This window comes from Micromys minutus, assembly GCF_963924665.1.
Source record: "Micromys minutus genome assembly, chromosome: 3".
In the NCBI taxonomy this organism is placed as follows: Eukaryota; Metazoa; Chordata; class Mammalia; order Rodentia; family Muridae; genus Micromys; species Micromys minutus.
The window spans coordinates 62,040,563-62,064,658 of NC_137972.1; the positions used below are offsets into that span (position 1 = coordinate 62,040,563).

A 24,096-nucleotide genomic window follows, 5' to 3' on the forward strand; every position below is an offset into this window, starting at 1 on the left:
GAGCCAAGGAAGGTGGATCTAACTGGTAAGGGACCAGTGCATGAGAGACCTGATGTTCTAGATGGTTTTGTCTGGCTATTTGTCCTTTGCCCTCACAGTTTATCAGTGGTTTCCAGACTTTCCTGCCATGTACCCCAATCTGAAGAATGCTTGAGTGTTTGTTTCCTTATAAATTAGATTTTGCATGTTAGGTTAAACCATTTTTAAATTTTCTGTTATTCTTGGGATATAACCCAGGTCCTTATACGTGGAAGACAAATTCTCTACCACATACATGCATGCCCAACCTCTATTACTATTTTGTAGGTCAGAATACTAGTATACAGCTTGAGAATTCCTAGCCAAAAATCCAAAATCCTCCGGAACCTAATACTTTTTTGGTAGAAAGTCACATTTTATTAAATTTTGTTTTATGAGCAAAATTATTTTTAACAAATTATAAATTTAAGATGTAATGCATTTTGTGTTTAGACTTTGGGCTACCTTCAAGATATATCATAATGTATATGTAAATATCCCAAATATAAAAAGAAATCCCAACCCAAAAAAAAAAATAAAATCTCTGGCCCCAAACTCTTATAATTTGCCATATTTTATGTCCATTATGAAGGATTAAAGGAGAAAGATTTAACGATAAGTTTTAAAATAAATGTTAGCAGAAGGCCTACACCTGGTTGCTCCTCCCTGATAAGTAGCTGGGTGTGCATACCCTTTGCAGACCCTTGGATGGATGTGCAGGTAATGCCTCACAGTAGTCACATACCTTTAGAGCCTATTCATACATGTGTGTGAACAGGGAGGCTGAATAATTAGAATCCCAGGACCAAGCAGACCTTACCTTTGAGTGCAGTAGCAGTCTTCAAACTTAAACTCCAGCACACCCCCTTTCTGTGCTTTAGTTTCCTATGTTTTTTTGTTTGTTTGTTTGTTTTCTGCCTTTGTCTACATGACTCCATGGAGTTCATGGGATTGATGGCTGTAGGTTTGACAGGAGGCCTCCCCACTAGCTCTATGTTCAGCAGGACCCAAGGACCCCTTCTCTGCCTGGTGACAACCAAGCCTGGACCACCCTCATCCTATAGAAAATGCATAGAAAACTGGAAAGCATTGAGAGTATAGTAGGCATAGAGGACTTGCTGTCTGATTCTGGTCCTCTGCAACACAGAGGGTTCCATTCATTCTAATCCTCACAAGGGTTGGGAAATTTTCAAGAAGGCATGTGGCTGGCCTGCTGGGCACCGTTTAAATCATCGTGTGCAGGAAAAGTTACTTCTGCCTTCGTGGATCTTAACAGTGTGTTTTCTCTAGGAGGGGGTGAAAGATAAGTGTGGCTGAAGGTCACAGCAGCACAGACAACAGGGCTCAGAAAGCGAGCTTCCATCTTCCACTTCGCACAAGGAATTTCTAAAGGGAATGAGAGAGATAAGGAAGAGGAACAGTGACTGAGAGGGGGTTAGCTTCTTGTTATCCTTAAGTGGGGCTATTTATATGATCTCTGTGGCCTAGTTGCCTTGGATGTACAACATCAATTAAACAATACTGCCTGTGCTGTCCTCAGAATCAGAGACAGATTAAGGTACAGTTTGCTATAGCTGAATATCTCTCCTGAAAGTTCTGCTGAAAACCTGCCCAGCCTTATATGTTGATGTTATTTGGAGGCAGGGCCTCTGGGAGGTAATCAGAATTAAATGCACTCATATGATATTTGGAACATAATGCCCCTAGCATATTATGCAGTAGCAAAGAGGGTCTCACTAGATTTGGGTTCTATGCTGGTGGACTTGCCAGTTTCTTACCCAGTGTCCCATGTTTTACTATAGCAGTTGAAAGTGTGACATAGCTTGCGTTCAGTATAAAAGAAGTACGGTTGTGAGTAGTAGTTGTCAGCTAAATGTTGTAGAGTCTGGATGTTTCTAAGGTCAGAGTGGGGAGCAAGCAGAAGGCCAGAAGGTGGGTTTACATGACTTGGGTTGGGGAGGGTTTGATTCAATGAAAGGCAGAATGGAGCTACTCTTTAAAAGCAGCACATTTAATTGGGGCTGGCTTACAGTGTCAGAAGTTTAGTGTATTATTATCACAGCAGGAGGGTTGACAGCCTGCAGGAAGACATGAGCTAGAAGAGCAAGTTCTACATCTTGATCCGAGGGCTGCCAGGAGATTGGAAGATCATGTTCCACACTAGATGGAACTTGAGCATACAAGGCCACATAGCCCACCCTCACAGTGACACATTTATTCCAACAAGGCTACATGTACTTGAACAAGGCCACACCTCCTGAGAGTGCCACTCCCTATGGGCCAAGCATTCAAACACATATGTCTCTGGTGTCCAAACCTATACAAACCACCACACCAAGTATTAGGGAGGAACAAGGAAAGTTTGTGTGTCCTAAAAGTGAGTCCTGAGATGAAGTGAAGGGAGTTGCCTCCAACTGGAACCTTGAGGTCATCTGGAATTTGTTACCTTTACCCATTGCTAATACTCTGAACCTAATAAATGGATGTTTTATTTATTAGTTAGAATGAAAAAAGGAACTCAGTTTCACTGACAATCATCTGGTTAAAAAATTACACACACAGCTAGGCAGTGATGGTGCATGCTTTTAATCCACTTAAGAGGCAGAGGAAGGTGAGTCTCTGAGTTTGAACCCAGCCTAGTCTACAGAGTGAATTCCAAGACAGCGAAGGCTACACAGAGAAACCCTGTTTTGAAAAAAAAAGATAAAACAACAATAACGAAAACTGTGTACACATGTATTTTGGATTTTGGAAAATCAAATCAGAACTCAAAGCAAGTAATTTTGCTCACTTTGTAAGTGTATGGAGGTAGGAAGTAATTATTTTCTTAAAAACACAAATCCTATGACAGTGTTACTCCTGTTAGCCATCTCTATCAGCTTCCTCTTAACAATTTCTCAAAAAAGAAAGGAAAATCTAGTATGCCACCCAGGAAAAACACACATGTGCCAGTTCACACATACATACATGTTACCAATTTCAACTTCTTGTGTTTACACTTGTTTTATTGTGATGAGGTTGACACATATCCGACTGTGCATAGTGAACGTGTGCAGGTGCATGAAGGGGCCCTGACAAAAATGAGAAACCCCACAACACTCAGGCAACTGTCACCCTCTCATTAGGAGGAGTTTTCTGCACCTCTCCCTGAGTCCCCAAACCATTGATCTCTAAGTCACTTAAGACTGGGGTTTTCCAAAAAGTTGTGTAAATGCACTTTGTAAATTTTGGGTTTGTTTTTTTCCCCCTTAGTATGTATGTTTAGAAATTGGGCTACACTGTGTGGATAAATAGTTTACTTTTTTTATAACTACTAATATTCAGTTCTCTAATTATATTGTGTTGTCTTCTTCAGCAGTTGATAGATATTTGAGGTAATTACATTATGGAGTTAACAAAAAAGAAAATCAGATGTGGACTTACTTGATCAATTGGAGAATTTTCTAAAAGGGCCAAACCATTTTACAACCCACCAGCAGGACATGAGTCTTCCAAGTCCTCCTTGTTTTTCCAGGCACTTGACATTGAGGATCAGTCTCCCAGTGTGCACGCTTGAATTGTGGAGGCATGAATGATGTATGATTTGCCACATTGTCATTTTAAATGTACAGTTTAATTATAAAAATTTCTTACAGGTATTGTATAGTGTTAGCACATTGCCCCCCAACCTATCATATTTCAAACCGAAACTCATAAAAACTCTAGGCAGAAACTGTTTCTCAAGCTTCTAGCCCCTGGTAATCTACCTGCTTGTGTCTCTACACATTTAGCTTGTGGAATTCTGTGTTCAGCCTTTGACAACTCCTGTTTCCTCTCACTTGGGATGCCCAGAAGCTCCAGTTTCTCCACTTTCTTGCCAACACTGACTTTGGTTTTTTGGTATGTGTTTCTATAGATCAGATATTTTAACAGTGATTTTTGTTTTCTCAATGCTAGGTGCAACCAATCGCCTTTTTCCTGTTTGTTCATTCTAGTTATTTACCTTTGGCTTTGGCTTCCTTCCTTCCTTCCTTCCTTCCTTCCTTCCTTCCTTCCTTTCTCCCTCCCTCCCTCCATCCCTCCCTCCCTCCCTCCCCCTCCCTCCCTCCCTCCCCCCCTCTCCAGTTACACAGGGTTTTATTATGCAGCTCACAATAGCCTGAAACTTGTTACCAGGCTGGTCTTGAGCTCACAGCAACCTCCTCCTGAGTGCTAAAAGGCTTGGGCCTCACAATTGGCTCATGTCCTTATCGACTCTCTTTGTTTTGATTGCTATTTTTCTATTAAATTCCCATTGGACATATGATTACAATGTCTTTAGGCTACCAGAAGATATTATTTTTAACAGTTCTTTTTATTCTAATGACAACATCCTTTCGTGTTCCTGTGTTCTTAGTATTTACAAACTTCTTTTTACCCATTTTTTTCCTTGTGCATTTGCTCAGATATTTTAAAGATCATCATTATATACTTCAGGAATATATACTACATATTCAGCTAATATTTCTACGATTTTAACTCATGTTTATATCACTGACTGATCTTGTATTATCATTTATGTGTAATGTGGTATAGGTCTACAGAGAAATTTAGTTTGTTTGTTTTCATGTGTAGTGTATGTGTATGTTCATGCTGGTGTGTGTGCCCATGTACACTAGAGGTTGACATTGAATATCTTCCTAAATCACTATCTTATTTGAGACATCTCTCACTGAATCTAGGTCTTGCTAATGTGGCTAGACTGGCTGTCCAATTAGCAATGAACTCCAAGCGTCCACTTGTTTCTAGTACCCCAACTCCCAGCCCTTGGATTATAGACATCCTATCTTTCTATGGATGCTGGAGATCTGAACACAGATCTTCATGATTATAGGGCAGGCAGTAACCAACTGAGTCATCTCTCTAGTCCTTTGCTTTATTTTGTTTGAGACAGAGTCTCAATGTATAGCACTGGCTGGCTATACAGATCAGGATGGACTTGAACTTTTAGTGAGCTTTGCCCCTGCCTCCTGTGTGCTGGGCAAATATTCCTTTACAAGTAGAAACTCAGTTGCCCTGGCTGTATTTTTTGAACACCTATTTTTTCCCATTCACAGATGTGATACCAATCTCAAATATCGTTTGACTATGTATTCAAGGAGGTACTACTAATTGTTGGGTTTGCTGTTCTATATTCTGGCCTTAGGTAATACCACACTGCTTTAATTACTGTAGTCCTTTGGATTAAATTTTGAAATCAACTTCTCTATTCTTTCTGGGGATCATTTTGGCTGTTTCTGATCTTTGCAATTCTACATCAATGTGAGGTCTCGCTTTTCCATTTCTTGAAAAACTAACTAAATAAAAAAGCCTGCTGGCATCATGACAGGCTACAACACTGCATTTGGAGATCTGGTAGAGTAATGCCTGAGTTTCTTTGTTGTGATACAATACACTGACAGAAGTAACTTAAGGGAGTGGGGATTTATATTGGTTCACAATTCAAATTACCGTTCATGGTGACAAGGGAAATCCTGGCAGCAGAAGCCTGAGGTAGCTGGTCACACTGCATCCATAGTCAGAAAGCAGAGAATGGTGGAAGTCAATGCCCAGGATGCTTTCTCTTCTTCCCCAGTATAGAATCCAGCCTTTAGAATGCTGCTTCCTACAGGCAGGGTCTTCTCATCCCCACAATTTAATCTAGATAATCTCTTACTGGCTTGCCCAGAGGACGCAGTATGATGTCATCACAGTTTTAAGTCACAGCCTATAAGTACAGGCTGTGTTTTCATGTACATGTATCTTCTGTCCATCTTTCCACTGATATTTATGGTCTTCAGCATTCATTAGATTTTAAGCAGGATAAGGTTTTGTTATTCCCTTTCAAGACTGTTGTTGTTGTTGCTATTGCTGTTGTTGTTTTGTTTTTGGTAAGTCAAAATTATAAGCAGTATAGTTGAGCACCTTTAAAGACAAGAGTAGCATTCACAGGAAGAGTGTCTTCTGATGGAAGGGAAAACTTGAAACTTATAGCACAGACTTCTTCTAGTAGGGTTGGGAACAGGAAGCAGGCTGACCCTAGAGCCTGATATGACAAACAATTGACAAAATATAGATCCTTCCAAGCTTCTGATGGGCGGACAGTCTAATAAATGTGTTGTTAAGTTGAACATGTCATCAGTCCAAAGTGCACAGTACTCCTAACCCACACTGTGCCTTACCCCAGCCTGTTCAAAACATGCTTAGGTTACCACATTAGCCTGTGATTGGGCAAAATCACTGAGCCTTATGTTTAAATAAATTGCTAAATGTGTCAACAATGAAGATTGTCCTGAAAGTGAAAAACTAGGACAGTTGTGTGGATATGTTTTCACATTTTAAAGTTGAGCATTTGAAACTGGACTTTCAAAGGGAAACCGAACTTTGCACAATGAATGACCTTGAGATTGAGTTGGGGTACCGGTGAACACTTTCACAAATATCCTTTTATTCTTATTCTGACAACATATCACGAAGCAGGGCAGAATTATGTCTGGAAAAGTCTACATTTTCTGCTTCAGCTGAGATGATCAGGATTTCTCTCTTGTGTCCATGATGTTATTACATTGGTTTATTGAATGCTAAGCTAACAATGAACTCCCAGAGCATGTCTCTTTTTGGTATAGTATGTTTTATATCTTTATACCTGAGCCAGCTCAGTGTGTTCCATGTTTTAGTAAGGATTTTTTTTTTCAGTAATTGAAATGGCATGTAATTTTCTGCTATAATGGGTTGTAAGCAGGGGTCAGATTTTGAAAGTGTTTGTTCTCAGTGGATGGGATGTGGTTCCCCCTTCACATTCTTTGGTCACTTCACTGGTAAATCCATCTGCTTCAGACTGTTTTTACTGGACAGGTTTACACTTCCCTTTGGTTTCCTTCATGTGAAACTGTTATCAAGATTGTATCAATGTTTCCCCTGCTCTTAATTAATTTATAGTCCTAACTAATTGATATGTTGCCATTTCAGATGCATAATCTGTGTCATACATGGGAATGTCTTTTATGAATTGTATTTGATATTATTACAGTTACACTAGTTTCTTTCTGTTACCTGCACCAGTTATTTTTTTTTGTTTTTTAGTTTTTCACCTTCTTTTCCTGTATCTGTATGGTTTTATGTTATTTTTTATAAAAAAACCAATATTTTGGTTTTATTTTTTTTTAATTCAGTTTAACAGTCTTTGTGATTTCATTAAATGATTTTAATTGGCCCATTTAAAAACTTAGCGTTGAGGGTTTTATAAAAGATTAAAACAGTACTTATATTTGTGAGGGGCCAGAAGAAGGTGTCAGATCCCCTGGATCTACAGATGATTTGGATCTTCCAAGTCATTAGTTCTGGGAGCTGAACTTGGGTCTCCTGCAAGACCAGTAAGTGCTCCTAACTGCTGAGTCACCTCTCTAGTCCCTTATTACTGAGAGGTTTTATTTCCTTCTAGCATTCATAGCTTTTGTTTTTTCTGCCTGATCTATCTTCCCCCTTTTCTTCTTTTGACTATTTTATCATCCTCTCTTCAGAGGTTTGTTACTGCTATTTTTGTGCTTACACTACAGATTACACTAAGGGTTTATTTTTGTACTCTCATAGATAGTGCAAGAATGCCCTAATTCCTCTTAGCTTTCTGTTCTCTTGGAGTGCATGCATTCATGAGTTGCAACCATATCTGTCTGCAAGCCCCGGAGACATTGCTGCCAATAGTCCAGCCAAGACACCTCAACCATTTTTGTTGGATTCATTCTTTCAGTGTCTTAGCTGTCTTAAGAAGATTTTTTTCCCCCACTTTTCTTTGAACAGCTTTATTTAGTATTTTCTTTTCTCTTGACACCTTGGCAGTAATTTTCTTTATCCTGTTGTACTTTTATGATTTCTGTTACTATGTGTGAATGATATATGGAGGCATATGGCACAGCACATGTGTGGGAACCAGAGGGTGATTTTACAGAGGTGTAGACCACCTTTATTTATGTTGATGACAGAGATAGAATTTAGGTCTCCAGGCCTGTGCTGCAAGTGTCATTGCCCAACAAGGCATGTCTCCAGCTGTGCTTTTGTTTGTGTTATTTGGTCAATCTTTTTTGGTGTGCAGCATTTTGTTGTTGTATTACTATTTTGAGACAGTCTCACTCAAAGTACTGCTTCTAGACTCAAGGGTCTAGACCCATCTCTCTCTCTCTCTCTCTCTCTCTCTCTCTCTCTCTCTCCCTCTTTCTCCTCTCCTTCTCCCTCTCTCCCTCTCTCCCTCTCTCCCTCCCTTCCCCCCTTCTCTCTCTCTCTCTCTCTCTCTCTCTCTCTCTCCCCCTCTCCCTCTCCCTCTTTCTCCTCTCCTTCTCCCTCTCTCCCTCTCTCCCTCCCTTCCCCCCTTCTCTCTCTCTCTCTCTCTCTCTCTCTCTCTCTCTCTCTGTGTGTGTGTTTGTGATAGATAGATAGATAGATAGATAGATAGATAGATAGATAGATGGAAGATAGGTAGATGGAAGATAGGTAGGTATGTAGATAGAAGATAGAAGATAGATAAAAAGATAGATAGATAGTTATTTATTTTTCTATGTTCCTATTTTTGATAATATATCTGAATTGTACTTGGAAGTTTGATTCCTACAAATAAATTGAGGACTAGGATCATATAGACATATATGTACATGTACATATGTGTGCATGTTCATTTTTCTACACAGAGAGGGGACTTTTTCCTTTCTGGATGTTTAAGTGTGTGAAATCACTACGATCTGTATTTTCAGACATATTTTCTGGACTTCCAATTGACTCTCAGCTAGGTAGCTATTTTAACTCAACTTTACATGGTACCTGCTATGCTATCTCCATGATCAGAATCTCTTTTTCAGTTCCCTTATCCTCTGGGGGTGAAGTTCTCCATGAACTCATTAAAAATACATGACTATTCATCAGATCCTTCTCTTTATAGGCTGTATGGTAGTGTACATTGCAAGCCTCTTAACCTTTTAATATATTGAGCTAATGACAGGGGGAAACTGAGGTTGCAAATGAGATTAAATGATTACACAGTTTTCTTCATGACGCAGAGATGGTCCCAGATTATCCCTCTGGATTTAGTGTAGCCATGCAAGAAGAAGGAGGCAAATTATCAAAGTAATTCCATATGAGAAATCACCAGCCTTCTCAGTGCTGATTTTGAAAATGAATGGAAACCTAAAGCCAGGGTGGATAGTGGATTCTTTGCTGAGCCTCCTTTGCCTCAGAGCCTGTACCTAGACTTCAGTTCAGAGAGCAGCTCAGTACCAGATTTGTGTTACTTTGAGTCCAATCTGTGAGTCCAATCTGTGGTTATTTGTTGCAGTGACAATAAAGTGAATATAAACTCCCTGGGCTATGGAATTTGTCCCACTAGGCTCACTCGTCCTCTTTTAGAGTGATTAAACCTCTAAGTCAAAGGGGCCCTGGCAACACCTGACCTCAGCTCTCTTGAGTTTCTGCCTTATGTGAGTCCTGGCTTGATGTCTCTTCATCTCTTACTAAAGTTGGTATTTGGGAGAGGTGGTTTGAACATTCTGTCCCAGCATGTCCTTGTGTGGAGCTGGAGCTCTGGTCTACATTCCCGAGGCCTGCAGTGCTGATTTGTCTTTTGAAGCTGATGAAGGAGCAAATCTGGTTCTGCTTTAGAATGTCACGTCCCAGCTGCCATTGAGGCCGTCCTCCAAGTTGGAATAAGAGTGCTTTAGGTGACTGTCTCTTTGTATCTCTCATCTTAATGTTCCTCGAAATATGTGTGCGAGAAATGAACTACTGCTTTCATATTAGTAAACCTGAGGCCCCAGGTGCTTTCTACTTTGAGGTACCTGTCCTCTGTGTGCTAGAAATCTTACTTTCAATTCACTTATTCTCTGGGGTGCAGTTCTTTATGGCCTCATTAAAACAAAACAAACAAACCAAAAAACCCAAAAAGAAAACAAACACACAACCCCCACCCCCAAACTCACAGGTGTTTACTAGGTCTGTCCCAGTGGGATAGCCTTTTTTCTCACCAAGCTATGTGATCAGTAGTCTCCTAGACATAGGTCACAACCTATGTCTTTGCTAAAGCCCATCTTTGCTAACGTCATCCCTGCCACAGCAGAGTAGAGCCTGGACTGGTGCCCTGGCTGTACAGATTAGCTCAGCAGCGCCACTGCAGCGTGCTTCCTGTGGCGGCACCGTGTTGGAATAAGTACAGACTCCTTCGAGCCAGCTCATTTCAGTACCGGGTGAAGCAGCCATTCATTACTCGCTATCTAAATGCACAATCAGTCTTTGATGCACTTAAACACATTCGATAAAAGGTAATGCCGGGTTCTGCTGACAACTGGCCCACTAAAGCAGCATGAAGTATTTGTGGCCAAGAAGAAAAGAAAGGCTTTGATTTTCAGAATCCAGGCTCAAGCACGACACTCCCAGCCTTTTGATTTTTGCCACCATCTAAATGAAGCTTCTAGGGTGCTGGGCTGTGAACCAGCCAGGAGCCAAGGGAACAAAGGATGGAAAGGTGGGAAGAGAGGGGAGGGAAAGGCTTAGAAAAGAATTAGAGAGGGAAAAGCTGGCTTTCTACTCTCAAAGAAATGCCCCTTTAGTCTCTAATGCTTGGGTTTATGACAAGAAAATTTGCAGTTAGAAGAGAAATGTGCAAAAACCCAGACTCCCATCCTCACTTATGGACATGTGTGAAGTTGTTCCTAAAGAAGATGTCCTGATGCTCTTCTCAGGGCCTCTGCTTTGCTTTCCTGGATATGATGGTGTTAGGAAATGGTGAGGCACACATACAACTGTCATATCCTGTGTTATTTGTATGCATGTGTATAATCAAATCATTTAAAATAGCACCGTCCCAGCAATTGTCATACATTAAGTTTAATTTAAATGGGCCGTGCTTAATATTTGTATCTGGGCAGAAACTGTTAATGTAAACACTACGTCTGTGAAGCTGGTTGGAATATGGACACTGACTTTTTCCCTTATGTGTTCAAAGCAGTCCACCCTCGGGGTTTGAGGTAGAGAACAGCATCTGAACACTTACTTATTTAACAAATGGGCTTGAATTCTCCACTGCATGTCAGACGAGCCACAGTGGACTGGACACATTACTTCCTGAACAAGTTGAAGATTTTGATTAGTCCAACCGATGCTGGCAAAGAAGTTCACCCACTCATTGGTTCACCCACTCGTTTAGTATAGCATTGGCTCAGTGGTCTCCTGGGAATCCCGGCAACACTTCCAGGCTTGTGTGCAGCACAGATTGCCTTCCAAGTGCAGAAGTAGAATGGGGTAATTACTTCATCAATTTGGGTTAAAATGCTTGCCTAAATTAGATCAGTATTTTTCACACACTGTCAAGAGGTACGGAACGAGATTATGGGCTGTGGAGAAATCATTATATATATATATATATATATATATATATATATATATAAAACATGCTTGGCCTTGTAAAATAAAAGACTCTGATGTTTGGAATTATGGGAGGAAACTCTTGTAGCCTCTTAGCAATTACCCCTTCCCTAGTGCCAGCCAAAGCCTGTTTGCTATTTACAAACAGCAGTCAATAAACATTCTACCCAATGAGCCCAGCACAGAGATGTGTGATAATGCAGAAGTGTGTAGTACATGGGATCTTTTTAGAATAAGCAGACATTACCTCTTGACCATCTCTAAATATCAATCTCTGTGCTGATTCACAGGGTACACAATTCCTGTTCTCAAGATATCTGTGATCCAGTGAAAGAGACATGAGTCTTCTCAACCTTTCACGGTGTTCAAATTGAGGCAGGAAGCTAATATTCTCCCTCCCTCCCTCCCTCTCTCTCTCTCTCTCTCTCTCTCTCTCTCTCTCTCTCTCTCTCTCTCTCTGTGTGTGTGTGTGTGTGTATGTGTGCTATCTCTAGGATGCTATCAGAAGTTCCTGGGAAAACAGCAGTATAAGTATCAGGACAGCTATCCATTTTTGTAGACAGAGGACACAGAGAGCTATTTATTTCTATCCCTCGGGCAGGGAAGGTAGTCAGGATCGTTATCCTGACAGCCTCAGCACGGTCTTGGGATGTGTTTTGATTTCTACGAAATAGCAGAAAAATACTTCTGTGCTTAGGCTCGCCTATGGCAAATGATAAGACCTAAAAATACAGGAAGACAGGCAGAGACACTGTTCCAGTGAGCAAACATTTAGAGGCCGATGTCCAGAGGTGGCATACAGACTGGAGGTGGAGGAAGGACCTGGAGGTTTTTGTTTTGAGGATGTTTTCAGAATAGGGTCCAGATGCAACAGGTAGGAGTGTTTTCTAAGTGCTTATTGCAGAGCTAGGCGGTGGTTCTGGCTAGCTAGGAGAGGCTGCCACACACAGCATGTACTCTCACTACAGCAGTAAATATTTAAAAGGGTAATCTTTTATCCCACGCTAGTGCCGGCACCCTTAGGGCTACATGTCATGTGCAGACCTAGCTGCTACTCTCTCACTATCTGCAAGCCACCCTCTCCACACAGTTCCCTTCCCAGGCGATCCACTCTGCTAGCCCTAGCTGTTTCTATCCTGGGTGGTCCAGGACTTCCCCAGAGTGTTGTTTCACTCACTTTTTCTTGGCTGGTTGTTGCCAAGCCTTGCACACACACACATTCCAACTCCGTGGCAGGCTTTGTGTGTCCCGCCATGCACCTTCTTTGAACTCAATTAAGTGGCCACATCAAAGACCACTCCAACACACTCTGATCCAATTGGTATGATCTAATTTACCCACCTAGATATGTCAAATAATCCTGTACAATTCCATCCCTTATAAAACAGTCATAACAACCTTTATCCATATTGAGATGTGCTGAGAGAAACATCTCTGCATCCATGTTGCTCCCTCTTGAGTTCCCTGCTTTCTCTTTCTCTTTCTCTTCCATCTTACCAAGACTTTGTTCCTGCCCCACTCTCTACTGTCCAATCATGTATCACCTTGACATCAACCTACATCTCACCACATCTCCATCTATATCATGAAATTACCTTGACAGTTGTTCTGAATCTCAGTTCTACCCAGTAGTTAGGCAGGATTCTTGTAGGCAGTGCTGTAGCATAGGCACATGCAGCTCACTAACCTCATCAGCTAAGCCTAAAGATTAACCTCTTTCACATCTAAGAACTGGAAATGTCCTTTTGCAGACCACTGCTACTGTAGTAAGATGCAGGAAATCTGCTTTGATTTCATGGGAAAATGATGAGTAATTTAATTAACGCAAGTGTGAAATGCCATGTTACTTTGATATCTGTTGGGAATTGGTTCGAAGTTTCCCTGCCTCTACCCTGAGGGTATAAAAATCTGCAGGTGCTCCTGCCCCTTGTGAGAAATAGCACACATTTCCATAGTACCTGTTTTGATCCTCCTGAATCATCGGACTTAAAGAAGTGGGTGGAGCATTAGGCAGACACCCTGCTTTGGGGGCTTTGGGTTCTCTGAAAGAGAGGAGCATCACTTACTTTGCTGACTTTGCTTCCTGATGCAGTTTCTTTTTTTTTTTTTTCTTTCTTTAATTTTTTTAACTATAGAAAACTTCTCTTTAATTTTATTTGTTCATTTTTCTTTTCTCTCTTTTTTATTGGATATTCTCTGCATTTAAATTTCAGGTGTTATCTCCTTCCCCCACTCCCATTCCCCCTTCCCCTCCTATTGCCTCCATGAAGGTGCTCCTTCTTCCAACCACCCTCTCCCACCTGATCACCTTGGCACTCCCCTACACTGGGAAAATGAGCCTTCACTGGACCAAAGGCCTCTCCTCCCATTGATGCCAGACAATGCTATCCTCTGCTGCATATGCACCTGGAACCATGGGTATCTCCATGTGAACTCATTGGTTGGTGTTTTAGTCCCTGGGAGTTGTGGTGGGTTTGGTTAGTTGATCATTTTGTTTTTCCCATAGGGTTGCAAACACTTTCAGCTCCTTCAGTCCTTTCTCTAACTCCTTCATTGGTGTCCTTGTGTTCAGTCCGATGGTTAGCTGCAAGCATCCTCCTCTGTATTAGTATGGCTCTGACAGAGCCTCTGAGGAGTTTGTAGCAGAAATACAAGTTCAAGGAAAGGTGAGGAGGGCTCTCAGCTGCATCACCATGCCGGTTCTTTCTTTCTTTCCAGCTAATAATGTCCATCTATGTTATCTTATGTGCTGAAACTTCAGAGCTGTCTAAAGAACAGCAGGCACTCAAAGCATTACACAGCCAGTGAGCTATATTGCAGCTGCTATGCAGTGGGGGAGACTTTCCTATCATCAGTTGCATTGAATCCCAGAATATTGGCAGCTTGTGGCCAAACTGCTGGAGGCTGTAGCTTTAGCTCAGGGCTAGTCTGTGCATGTGAACATTACTCTTGTAGATATTACTCCTTCTGTAACACTGAGCCACCATCATCGTCACCATCTTTTTAAAGAGAAATAGAATCTACTGCACTGGTACATTAGAAGTGATATGGTCTCATGTTAAGGCAGCATCCAGTGTCTATCTCTGGGGGAAACTGGGTGTCTCAGAGGTCAAGTCAGCTTTAGATATTGCAAGGTCTCTCTGACCTTGGTTAAAGTGCTTAAGGATCCCAAATTCTGAGTAGTGAAGAAACTGAGGGGGCTGGAGAATTGGCTCAGGAGTTTAGAGCATGCCCTGCTCTTGTAGAAGACCCAAGTTCAGTACCTAGAACCCACATAAAGCTGTAACTGTAGCTTCTGGGGATCTGAAACATTTTTCTGGCCTTGGGAGAGCACCTGCACTCATGAGTACATATCCACACAGAGACACATAACTAAAACTAAAATATACTTTAAAAAAAGCCTCCCCCAGCAGAGTTCTGAAAGAGCACTGCCCACAGCATAACCCCTGACATTTGCGTATTATCAAATATTTGTTCTTAGGTTGACCATGCTCACCCTGATGTAAGACAATGGTTCTTTCAAACTTTGTTTATATTGGCTATGGGTGTGGCTTATGACAGTGCATGTGCTTAGTGTAATCAAGGCTTTAGACTCAGTCCGGGGGGGGGGCATGAAAGTTAACAAAACTAGTTAAAAAATAAAAGCAGAAGAGGTAGATCCAGTCAAAAATATCCACACACTCAGATGCCTTGTGTGTCACATATGCTAATCAGGGATTTAGGATCTCACAGAGGCTGACCTAGAGTCTCACATATGCTGGGAAGGGACCTCGGATTTCTTGTAGGCTAGACAGGTGCCTGGGGTCTCTCATAGGCTAGACAGATGTGCTAGGATATCATTTGGGCTCCACAGGTGTGCTAGGGTTTCACAGAAACTGTATGTAGCATCTCACATGTGCTAGACAACCCCCAGGGTCTCATATAGGCTGGACAGGTGTGCTGAGGTTTTACAGAGACTGGACAGGTATTCTACCACTGAGTTCTATCTCCACGGGGAGAGACATTTTAAATGAGAAACTGTAGTGGCCTTGGGTCTGCCACAGAGAGAAGGGTGAACCAACAGACACATTCATGGTTGAAAAAACTGAAAGTCTGAGTTGAAAGTACCAGCAGTTTGATGTCTCCTGAGACTTCTTCCATGTACACCTTCTTCTCATAGACTCATCTTTGCTCTCCCTACCCTTGCCCAGTGTGCCTGTGGCATATCTGCTTTTGATTATAAGGGTACTAGTGTATTGGATTGGGCCTATCCTCACAACTGTATTTAGTTTAATTAGTTCTCCAAAGGGCCTGTCTCTAAACACAAGCACATTATATATTCCTGGAGGTTATAACCCCAGCATATACATTCTGTGCATGAGAGGAGTACAATTCAACTTGTAATAGATCCTGAAGATTCCTCCAGTTCTGAAATCCTCCCCGGTTCCAGATGAAGCCAGACTTCTGTGCTCTGGGCATGTATGCTTCCCAAGGCACATGGTTAGGACAGAACATTACAAATGCTATGATGAAGCCCTGGGGACAGAATGTCCTACTGTTTCCAAGCTGTGCATATTGCTAGTTTTCTTAGTGAGAATGAATAATAAAGAGAAATGGAATATTTTAAGTCATACCTTCTTTGTATGCCAGAAAACCGTCCTGGCATTCTTCAGAGGCTACTCCCTTCATGGCCATCTTGTCTGCTGTATCTGCCACTGTCTGCTATGGAAAAAGCAGTCCACTAGTTTCAACATAGTTCATACAGCTTTAAGTAAACACTAGAAACTGAAGCTCTGCAAATGGAATGCAAGGCTATTTTAGTAAAGGAGAGAGACTTATGACTGAGAGACTTTAAGAAAAACCTTTGTAAATGGCATTCCATGACCAGAAGGGGGAGCTCACCCTTGTAACGCCAAAGGTTCAAACCTTAGCACTTTAAAATAAGTAAAATCTTAAATATTTTAAAATTTATCTAGTATTGCCAGATAATTCCTCCTTAAGGTCCACAGGACACCACGGGGAGCATTAAAATGTAACAATGGAGTAATATCCTCTATGGCTGTACTGTGAATAAGGAGATACATTGCTGTGATAGAATATAACTCATCTGTACTGATGTCAGCAGTATCTGTATCCTAATATTATGTTTTGGCTTGGTTTTCCAGTGATGTATATGAGCAAAGACAGCTTAATAGCTTATTGTTTTGTGACACTTGACAGAAAATCCAATGAACCTGACCAAAGACTGATTGAAAAAGAACAAAAAAAAAAAAAAAAAAAAAAAAAAAGAAAGAAAGAAAGAAAAAAAGAAGAAAGAACGAAACAAGAAATCCCTTGTTTTCACTGGGCTCATTAGGGTTGTTGACTCCATTTTTTCTCCTTTATTTTCTTTCCCCTTCTCCTTCTGACTTCTTTGGAGGAAGCACCAGAGTCCATGATGATTTCTCTACCATGGATATGAACCAGATTAACAAAAACCATTTACAGCAGAATGAGCAGAGCCTGGGTTTCTCTAATGTTTGTGTATATGTGCTATTATTTTAGGTCTCTGAATTCAATCCTTTGACGTTCACCAGCGTAATTGAGTGTGAGAAGCCAAACAATGACCTGAGTAGGTTTCGTGGCTGCATGTGAGTATCATGTATCTTTGCAAGCTTTCTTATTTTTGTTAAACCCTATGCACACAGAGATACACAGATTCATAGCATGCTCATGGATAGTCTTTGCCACATACATCATTTATTTTTGGTTGATCTTGAAAGTACTTTGTAAGATCCAGTCAGCAGTGGGAACTTGTCAAAGGCACTGTTATGGAGGACTGGCTGAATAATTTCCTGATTTGCTAATGACAGTGTAGGGAAAGCAGTGACTTGAGAATGGCATGTATGTGGAATTACCGAACTGAAAGGTGAAGCTGCGTGAACTGTTTCATGAAGAATAAAGCAAGTGATAAAGACCGAAGGATGCCCAGGCTCAGGCTGCCATGGCTTGCCACGGGATCCGTTCTGTAAGAGTAGAACCCATAGACTTAGCTCCCTGTGCTGCCACAGTCTAGTGCAGAGCAGCCTCCCCTCATAAGTGGTTTCCTGAAAATGGGTTTGAAAATGGGTTTTATATTGAGGAACTCTCTGTGTGAGATCCTGATTTGCTAATAGCACCCAGCACTGCAGCATGTGCCCAATCCAGGAATAGGGACAGTGGGATTTGGTAGTAAATGGAAGTGTCACAAAAGAAGGTAAAGTGGACTTGTGAACTGGAAATGAACCAGCCATGCACTAGACTGGCCCTGAAGTTCAGAACTTGGAACTCGTTAGACAACCATGTCACATTTAAACCATATCAGGGACTGAGGCAAAGATGGAACTAGAGATAAATATTTAAGAACCCTTTGCCTAGATGTTGTATTTAGTCAGTCAAGAGGCCAGGCCATGAAGAAAAGAACACAGAAAAGAAATGAAAGAAATGAAATCAAAATAGACTTAGAAATTAGGAACATCATCTTTGATGTGACAGAAATGCCACCATAGGAGGAGACACATTAGAGACACTGGAAAGGTATTCTGGATTCTACAGAGTACAAGAGATGACCACCATTGAAAATTAGATGGAAAGGCCAGTGTCCAGAAGATGGAGAAGCATATTGCTCAGCATTCAAGAAGTATTTTCTGAAAATGGTCAAGTTCAGGGATGAAGGTTGTCAGGAGAAAAAGTAAGAGAAAACTATGCCTAGTAATGTGTTTAGTTACATGCAAGGGGGATATGAAGGCAGTAATAAATGAAGGGTGAGTCTTGAGTACGGAGTACCTTGGAGCCCTTTGCTTACCCACAGCACCTAATCCTCAGTGGCTCAGCATCCTAATTCTGCTTTCTATTCTGGAAACTATAGAAGCCACCTCATCTGTGGACTTCATTTTTCTAACTCGAGCTTTTCTGATGATGACAGAATAAGTATCCTGTTGGCACGTTTCCAGAGAGAAATATTCAATACAGTATGATGTAGCTTATACCCAGCTTTCCAGTCATTCACTTCTTACTTTTTCTACCTTGTTTCCACAATGCTCTTGCTGAGGAATGACATAGAGACACAGGTGGTCTGAGTGCCATCTGCCTACACCACTGTATTCTTACTCACATCACAATGATTTTCCATCTCTTTGGGGCACAATAGTTTACGTAGGCCATGGGATAGACTCAGGGGAAAATGGCCCCTCCTCCAATGCTCACTTTGGGTAGTTTTCTGGAGGTGTCCTGTTGGCAGCAGCATACTAGACATTTTCCTGCATCCTGAGATGCTGCAGCGTGAAAAGCTCTGCTTCAGCTAGCCATACTAGTGTTGCCCTCTTGGGAGTAGCACAGAGGGAGGGCAGGGATTCAGGAGAGCAGATATCAGGATGGGATCTGGATTGAGGAATATACCTTTCCCAGGAGCAGGCCTGATGGTGCTGGGTTCCTTATCCTTCTGTGAAGAAAGTCTCAGCCACCTTCATTCTGATTCTTGTATGGGGGCTAGCTCAAAAAAATGCATTAGCTACAGGATCTGTCCTTGGTCTGGGACTCAGGTGCTCCTTCTGTTATCTTCTCAGAGTGGCCTCTCATCAGTCTCTATGAGATAGAAGCTACTTGCAGGGAGCCATGGTATGCCGCCTATCTCACTCCTAGGCATGCCTGGAGATTGTGTTCTTTTACGGACCAGCTAATTCAAACTGGGATTTATAGTCATTGTTGCTTAAAAAATGTAACTCAGGATTTTAGCTCCCCCTCCCCCTTGCCAGATTCTGTAGGTAGTATGACTGCTCCTTCAGCCTCAGGTTAACCCCAAGAAGCAAGTAAAAGAACCATGTAAAATACCTTGCAATATAGAAGCCATTATATAGAGTGGGTGGCATTTGCCTCAGTGTAAGGTTCCACTGATAGGAAATGTAGGACTGTCTGAGGATGAGACAATAGGAATCAGGGGTAAGCAGAGCTTGGGGAAAAATATAGCCTAAGAAGGGGAAGAATTGGCAGTGGTATAGGGTTTCTTTGTAAGTAGGGAAAACAGTCTTGAATTATTTGCTGGTGATCTCATATCTCTGCGTGTATAAACGCGAACTTTGTACTTCAAATGAGTTGATATAGTAGTATAAGAAATACATTGTGGGACTTCCGGATGCAGAGCGGAGCCGGGCCTATCTGCCACCCGGATCTGCAGCTCATAGAGGCTGAGAAACTGCGATTGGGAACAGAAAATTAGAACTTCTGTTTCCACCTGGAGGCGACCTCCAGACGCAGAGCGGAGCCTGGCCTACCTGCCACCCGGATCGGCGGCTCATAGAGGCTGAGAAACTGGTTTGTGGGAGACCTAGACTGCAGGGGAGCAGAGAGATCTCTGCGGAGTGCAAACCCTAACTTGCCCTGCCCCGCCTTGCCCGATCGAGCAATTGGGAACAGATAATTAGAACTTCTGTTTCCACCCGGAGGTGACTTCCGGACGCAGAGCGGAGCCTGGCCTACCTGTCTCCGGGATCGGCGGCTCATAGAGGCTGAGCAGCTGCGATTGGGAACAGAAAATTAGAACTTCTGTTTTCGCCCGGAGGCAACTTCAGGACGCAGAGCAGAGCCTGGCCCATCTGCCACCCGGAACGGAGGCTCGTAGAGGCTGAGCAAATGGTGGGTGGGAGACCTGAGCTGCAGGGGAGCAGAGAGATCTCTGTGGAGTACACACGGAAAGTGCACCCCCTGCTTTGCCCTGCCCTGCCTTGCCTGATCCAGCAAACAGAAACAGAACCTTGGAACTTCTCCTCACACCGGACGACTCTGAGGCATAAAACAGGGCTCGACCCATCTGACACCTTAACCATTGGAGAACCAGGGACACAGACCAGGTACAAGGGAAAGGCAAGAACATATCACTGACAACAAAATGGCAAGAGGAAAGAGAAAGAGTATATCCCAAGGGAACCAAGACAATCTAGCAACACCAGAGCCCAGCTCTCCCATAACAGCAAACATCGGACCTCCAAACACTCCAAAAAAAGAAGACACAGACCTGAAATCATGCCTCAAGACGCTAATAGAGTTACTTAAACAAGAAAGGGAGGAAAAGCAAAAAGATTCAGAAGCTTTTAAAGAAGAAACAAGAAAAACACTCAAAGAACTCAAAGAACTAGAGGAAAACAGAACCAAAGAAATAAAGGAATGGAAGAGGGAAATTAAAACAGAGATTGACACAATAAAGAAAACACTAAAAGAGATGACCCTAGAGTCAGAACACCAAAAAAAAAAAAAAAAAAAAAAAAAAAAAAAAAAAAATCAGGAGTCACAGAAGCAAGCATTTCCAATAGATTACAAGAGATCGAAGAGAGAATCTCGGGGGCAGAAGACAACATTGCAAACATAGACAAAACAGCCAGAGAAGATGCAAAAAACAAAAAGCTCCTAACCCAAAATGTCCAGGAAATCCAAGACACAATGAGAAGACCGAACCTAAGGATAATAGGAATAGAAGAGGGAGAAGAGTATCAACTAAGGGGCACAGTAAATATCTTCAACAAAATCATAGAAGAAAACTTCCCTACCCTCAAGAATGAGATGACCACGAGCATAAGAGAAGCCTTCAGAACTCCAAATAGGTTGGACCAGAAAAGAAATACCTCCCGACACATAATAGTAAAAACATCAAGCACCCAAAGTAAAGAAAGAATACTAAAAGCAGTAAGGGGAAAAGGTCAGGTAACATATAAAGGCAGACCAATCAGACTCACACCCGATTTCTCAACAGAGACTATGAAAGCTAGAAGAGTCTGGACAGACATCATGCACTCCTTAAGAGAACTCAAGTGCCAGCCCAAGCTACTATACCCAGCAAAACTATCAATCACCATCGATGGAGAGACGAAGATATTTCAAGACAAATCAAAATTCACACAATATCTGACCACAAACCCAGCACTACAACGAATTATAGGTGGAAAACTCAATACAATGAGGGAAAATACAGCCTAGTAAGAACAAGAAAACTCCTAAACAAGAAAACTAAAAGAAGAAAAAAACACAGAAACAACTCAACCCAAAAAAGCAATAATGGCAGGAAACAGAAACAACTATTCCTTGATATCTATTAACATAAATGGTCTCAACTCCCCAATAAAGAGACATAGACTATCAGACTGGATACATAAACAAAATCCAGCCTTTTGCTGCATACAGGAAACTCATCTCAGAGACAAAGACAGACACTATCTCAGAGTAAAAGGGTGGGAAAAAAACTTCCAAGCAAACAGCTCCAAGAAGCAAGCTGGAGTGGCTATTCTAATATCGAATAAAGTAAATTTCCAACCAAAAGTCATCAAAAAAGATAAGGAAGGACACTTTTTACTCATTACCGGGGTAATCTGTCAGGAGGAACTCTCAATCCTTAACATATATGCTCCAAATAAAAAATCACCCACATTCATAAAAGAAACCCTACTAAAGCTCAAAAAATACATTTCACCCCACACAATAATAGTGGGAGACTTTAATACCCCACTCTTACCAATGGACAGATCAGGGAAACAGAAACTGAACAAGGACACTGCAAAACTAGCAGAGACTTTGAACCAACTAGAATTAATAGATATATACAGAACATACTATCCCAAAGTAAAAGAATACACCTTCTTCTTACCACCCCATGGCACCTTCTCAAAAATTGACCACATAATTGGACACAGAACGAGCCTCCATCGATATAAGAAGGTTGAAATACTCCCATGCGTCCTCTCAGATCACCATGGTCTACGGCTGGTCTTTAACAACAACAAAGACAACAAAAAGCCCACATACACATGGAAACTAAACAATGCTCTGTTAAAGGATAGCAGGGTCAAAGAAGAAATAAAGAAATTAAGGATTTTCTAGAATTCAACGAAAACGAAAACACAACATACCCAAACCTATGGGATGCAATGAAAGCAGTATTGAGAGGAAAACTCATAGCCCTAAGTGCTTCCAAAAAGAAACTGGAGAGAGCTCACATCAGCAACCTGACAGCACAGCTAAAAGCCCTAGAACAAAAGGAAGCAGATATACCCAAAAAGAGTAGACGGCAAGAAATAATCAAAATTAGGGCAGAAATAGACCAAATAGAAACAAAAAGAACCATTGAAAAAATCAACAAAACCAAGAGTTCATTCTTTGAGAAAATCAACAAGATTGATAAACCCCTAGCCAGACTAACTAGAGGGCAAAGAGAGAGTATCCAAATTAACAAAATCAGAAAGGAAAGGGGCGACATAACAACTTGCAGGGCAGGGCAAGGCAGGGGGTGCACTTTTTTTGTGTACTCCACAGAGATCTTTCTGCTCTCCTGCAGCCCCGGTCTCCCACCCACCAGTTGCTCAGCCTCTATGAGCCGCCGATCTGGGTGGCAGGTAGGCCAGTCTCCGCTTTGCGTCCGGAAGTCGCCTCCGGGTGGAAACAGAGGTTCTAATTTTCTGTTCCCAATCGCAGTTGCTCAGCCTCTATGAGCTGCCGTTCTGCCTGGCAGCTAGGCCAGGCTCCGCTCTGCGTCCGGAAGTCGCCTCCGGGTGGAAACAGAAGTTCTAATTTTCTGTTCCCAATCGCTGGATCGGGCGGGGCGGGGCAGGGCAAGGTACAGTGTGCACTTTCCGTGTGCACTCCGCAGAGATCTCTCTGCTCCCCTGCAGTCTTGGTCTCCCACTCACCAGTTGCTCAGCCTCTATGAGCAGCTGTTCCGCCTGGCAGGTAGGCCAGGCTCCACTCTGTGTCTGGAAGTCGCCAGTTGCTCAGCCTCTATGAGCCGCCATTTCGCCTGGCAGGTAGGCCAGGCTCCGCTCTGCCTGGGTTATTGTTTTTTTACTGCTGACCAGAGAAGTTTTTTCATGTCCAGTTGTCCCTAGAGAAATATCTACATGAGAGATACAACATGGAAGTTCTCTCTATGGTAATGGAACAGTAATGGGGCATTGTATGCATCTGTCTTTTTGTGCATCTGCCTAATCTCTTGATGCTTGTCTTCAATATTGAACCTTTGTCTTGGGTTTGCTGCCATGAGCCCTTGGCAAGGGGATAATTTAATTGTCCCTTGAGGGTCCCTTTCTACATATTCTGTAGAAGAACTGGCACTGTGATGAATTTTGTTAAATTAAGTACAATAAATTTAAGTACAGCAAGCATTTTAGTCTTCGTTTTATGTAGTTTCTCTTCTTCAATAGAAAATGTATTTCTGCAGCTAATGTGCACCACCCTAGGAGCTGTCGGGAAGGAAAGACTTTCAGATACGTCTGAGTTGCCAAGAGGAGACATTTTGACTAAGGGTGGGGAGAAGGATTTCTATGGTGGCTATGGAAAGGTGGGTCTATTTTAGTGTAGCGATAGTGTAGACCCTATTGGACAGCACTGGGCTTTGGACCAAGAGGACAAGTTTTAAAGTCAATGACTTAAAATTAAACAGTATCTTCAAATTTATACACAGCACGGACACAATTTGTAATGTTGATTGTTTTACATACATCTCAGATTAAATATATTAATATCTTCATTATTTTATGAAAAATAGCTGTAAAATGATGCCAAAATTGGGTTTGAGGAAAGGGTTCAGTGAATAAAAGAGCTTGTAAACATGAAGACCTGAGTTCAAATCCGCAGCATCCACGTAAAGAGCAGATGTGGCCATACACACCTGTGGCGCTAGTACATGAAGCAGAAGCTGGGAATGGA

At 42.0% G+C, this 24,096-nt stretch overlaps 1 protein-coding gene across 1 annotated transcript in view; it reads left to right on the top strand.

The window, feature by feature from the left end:
- The window catches only part of ATP10A (ATPase phospholipid transporting 10A (putative)), a gene marked incomplete at its 3' end in the record, with an annotated part of 92,619 nt that overhangs the window by 41,442 nt on the left and 27,081 nt on the right, over positions 1-24,096 (top strand). The window contains exon 3 of the mRNA XM_080914448.1: positions 16,939-17,024. The remainder of the gene's footprint in view (positions 1-16,938; positions 17,025-24,096) is intronic.